Source organism: Notamacropus eugenii, chromosome 5, assembly GCF_028372415.1.
Source record: "Notamacropus eugenii isolate mMacEug1 chromosome 5, mMacEug1.pri_v2, whole genome shotgun sequence".
Taxonomy (NCBI): Eukaryota; Metazoa; Chordata; class Mammalia; order Diprotodontia; family Macropodidae; genus Notamacropus; species Notamacropus eugenii.
In genome coordinates this window covers 455,813,630-455,817,817 of record NC_092876.1, presented here as the reverse complement: position 1 = coordinate 455,817,817, position 4,188 = coordinate 455,813,630, and positions in this window count along the sequence as shown.

The window sequence follows — 4,188 nt, the reverse complement described above, 5'->3', positions numbered from 1 at the left end:
ATAAAATTATTTTAAAAGATTGTTTATTTAATCTTTATCTCATTCTTTTCAATTTATATTTTACATCTTTACAAAGCACATATATTGGTATAGAGATATAGTAATGTAATTTATGCATATATATTATCAGCCCCATTACTAGACCCAGGAGGTCTCTCAATAAGAGGCCCCTAGTTGAGGCCTCGAGAAGTCTTTCAGGAGCCTGTCTCCAAAGAGAGGAATCAGGTTCTTGTTCATGTCCCTGATTCTGTTAGCACACCTCCCCCAGTCTCTAACAGCAGGGAAAGCCACTTAAAGAAAGCTTAGATTTGGCTTAAGTCTGGAGCGTTTTGCCAAAAGAGTAGAAAGTTACTCAAGGTAAGGGTAGATCAGATATAAAACAGCTATTTCTTCTAATCCAAAGAAATGCTTATAATATAAAAATCTCATAAGCATGTATTGATAAGAACTTAAAATATTATATAGTTATCTCTTCCACATTGCAGTGGGGGCAGGGGCCGGGTTAAGGGTGCAGCAGCCCAGTGTTCTGGAAAATCCATGAAAATTTTTTTGGCCCTCCCTTCAGACCAGAGGAAAAAGTCTGAAAAAAGTCTTTTTTCTTTTATGGGGTGTTTACACTACCTTATTATAAAATCTGAGTATAGTTATGGTATTAAAAGATAAAATATGTTGGTATTGTCCAATGCTATACACATATTTTATGCATTTCTGAGTTTCTAAACGTTTTCTGTGTCATCTACTGGCCTTTGTGTACCGTCTATGACTTCTGCAAACCTTCGCCAAACTTCCTTTTTAATTGCTTGTGCTAACCCACGATATGTCAGAACCGCCATGGGGAAACTTGCCATGGGGAACATTGAGATGTGGAAGGTATAACTGTGCAGTAACTTGTAACTCCTATTATACTGTCCTGGTTTTTGTTGTTGTTGAGGACTTTCAGTCATGTCTGACTCTCTGTGACCCCTGTTGGGTTTTTTGGCAAGGATACTGGAGTGTTTTACCACTTCCTTCTCCAGCTCATTTTACAGATGAGAAAAGGGAGGTTTAAGTGAGGGTTAAGTGACTTGCCTAGGATCACTCAGCTAGTAAGTATCTGAGGCCAGGTTCCTTCAGCAGTAGATGGGGAAACTGAGGCAAACAAGGTTAAGTGATTTGCCCAGGTTCAATTAGTGTCTGAGAACAGATTTGAACTCAGGAAGTTGTCTTCTGACTTCAGGTCCTGCACTCTATCCACTGGGCCGCCTACCTGCCCCATGCTTTCCTGGGCATTTGCTGACTAAAACATTAAGTCACAGCACTAAATCGGACTGCTGAAAAGGCACTTCAACCTTGCAGTGTCTAAACTGTTCCTTCACAGTCCACCTCTTCTGGCAAAGAGGATCACGGTTGGAGCTCATTCTCCTAAGGATGGCCATCTTCTCAAAGAAGTGTAGATTACAGAAAACTCCTCTTGTTGTCGGTCAGCTCTGGCTAAAGAGCCCAGGAGCTTCCAAATCTAATAAATGCCTGAGTTTATTTCCACTACCAGAAATATATCTTGATTGCTATTTGTTTAACTATCCCAATAAAGACAAAAGAAAAAAGCAGAAGAGGCTGCTATGACCTTTCGTCTAGGCTCTGCCTTACCTAGATAGGCCAAGAACATGTGGCCATGTAGCTACCCTAAGTGCTGGGAGGGGAAGCTCTCCCCTCTATGGTAAGTCTCAGGGAGATCCGTGACACGTGTTCTGGAAAGAGAAAGAGAGTAAAAGGGGAAGCTGCCTTTTTCTTTAAAGTCTACTAAGTACGAAGGTTTGATTTTGGTTTGTTTTTTTTCTTTTTTTAATAGCATTCTTTTCCAATTACATGGAAAGATAGTTTTCAGCATTTGCTGTTATAAGATTTTGAGTTTCAAATTTTTTTTCTCCCTCCATCCCAAGGCAGCATGAATTTGATACAGCCTATCACATTAGCACAATTATATCACATTATAGTACAATAAATAATAAATCACATTAAACATATTTCCACATTAGTCATGTCGCAAAAGAAGAATCAGAAAAAAAGAGAGGACGGTATGCTATGATGCAAATGGATTATTCCTTCACATGACTATGATTTTGGTTTTTTCTAACTCAATGGCCAGTCCTTTTTGATTCAGGCCCACTTACCTGCCATCGTCAGGAAGAAAGGATGGAAACAAGCATTTATTAGGCATTTACTTTGTGCCAGGCACTGTGCTAAGCACTTCACCCTTGTTATTTCATTTCATCCTCACAGCAGCCTTGAGAAGTAGGGGTTATTATTGTCATTTTTACAGTTGAGGAAATTGAGGCAGAGGTTAAGTGATTTAGCCAGTGTCCTACGGCTACTAAGTGTCTGAGGCTAGATTTCAATTCGAATCTTCCTGACTCCAAGCCCAACAGTCTATCTTCAAGGGCAAGGTCTGTTTCAAGGACTAATTTCTGTTCTGCCAATTCGGATTATTTTATATTTGGATTTTGTTCAAGTGGGCTGTTCCTCTGTGCTCTTGTATAGGTATTTCTGACATTATTAGTAGATCTATTATTGTTGATGTCAATGTGAACCATATTGTAATATTATATAATAATAACTAAATGCTACGTTATCATATTTATTCTAAAGGACAAGTGACAAAAGATGCTATCTGTATCCAGAGAAAGAACTGATAAATAGAAATATGTATAGAATAATTTTACATATATATACGTATATACACACACATACACATATATACACCTATCTGTGTTGAATGGTAGCCATCTTGGGGACAGAAGAAGGAAGAAAAAAGGAGAAAAAAAGAAATTTATATGATAAGTTTATTGTACATTTTAAAGTAATGGCAAGTTGTGCATAGTAGATTTACTACTAAAGTATATGTATAAATCATCTTTTTTATTATGCTGTCACAGAAATGCTTATTTTATGCCATAAATTAAAAATAAAGTGTATTTTTAAAATTAAATTAATTTTTAAAAATTGTAAATAAGAAGTCATTTGTTTCAGGATATGCTGATGGGTAATCAAGGTGGATATTAAACCCAGGTTTCTTAACTTTTTGAAGCTCTCTTACATCAAGTTGGTAATGAGAAGCAAAGGAATTCTAAATTATAGATTGTGAACTTTTTGCAAACAGAAAACTATCTCTTTTATATTTTCCATTAGCCTCTAGGATGAACTCTATAGCAGTGGGCAGTCAGTAAATTCTTGCTAATGATGTTTCTGACAGCAGTTTCTGGATGTGTTTGCTAATTTAACATTTTAGGCATCTGTCTTGTGTGCTGCTTACTTTTAGAGACTATTATACTTCATCATTTCGACTCCTTTCCATTAGAGGCAGAAAACAGAGGGTGGCATTCTCTTTCAAAGAACACAGTGTTTTCTGCTACAAGCAGCTGAGGTTACCTTAACCTGCTCCTTTGTCTCAAACAAAGCAACGCAGAGAAAAGAGGTCAATGGTGCTGGTGTGGTTTTGCTTGAATGTACGTGTTTGTTCTGAGGGAGGGTTCCACTGGGGAAAGGGGAGAGAGGATAGGGGATGGAGGGAAAGGATCAGTCTTTCGGTGGTGACATCAACAGTAAAGACAAAGGGAAAAAGCGTCAATAACATTTTTTTAAGAGGCCAATTTTGTTGCCAGTCCCCAAATTAAGAAATGAGCATTTATGAAGTATGTTATATGTGCCAGGCACAGCACTAAGTACTTTAGAAATATTCTCTCTGTTGATTTTTCAATAGCCCTTTGAGGTAGATGCAATTATTATATCTGTTTTCTAGTTGAGGAAACTGAGGCAGGCAGAGATTTAAGTGACTCGCCCAGGGTCACCAAGCTAGTAAGGGTCTGAAGGTGATGACTCTCAGGACAGAATTCTATCCACTTGGCTACCTTTATTGTTGTTTGTCCTCTGTTCTCAAAGAGGACCATGACCTCAGGGAGGTGATGCCATGGCTTGCAAGTGATTTGCAGATTCATTTAAGTAAGGAAGGGCTATGTAAAGTCTGGTGCCTTACTTTCTCCTCTGGAGCCTCTGGGCCCAGTGGCAAGATATAGATCAGGATGAGTGAAGATGGTCCTGATGCAGTGGAAGATCTCGGCCTTTACTTAGCTATCTAGGTGAAAATGCAATGAAGAAATGCCCTGTGGACATAGTCAGGCAGCAAGATGTCACAAACAATGAACTGTCAATGAT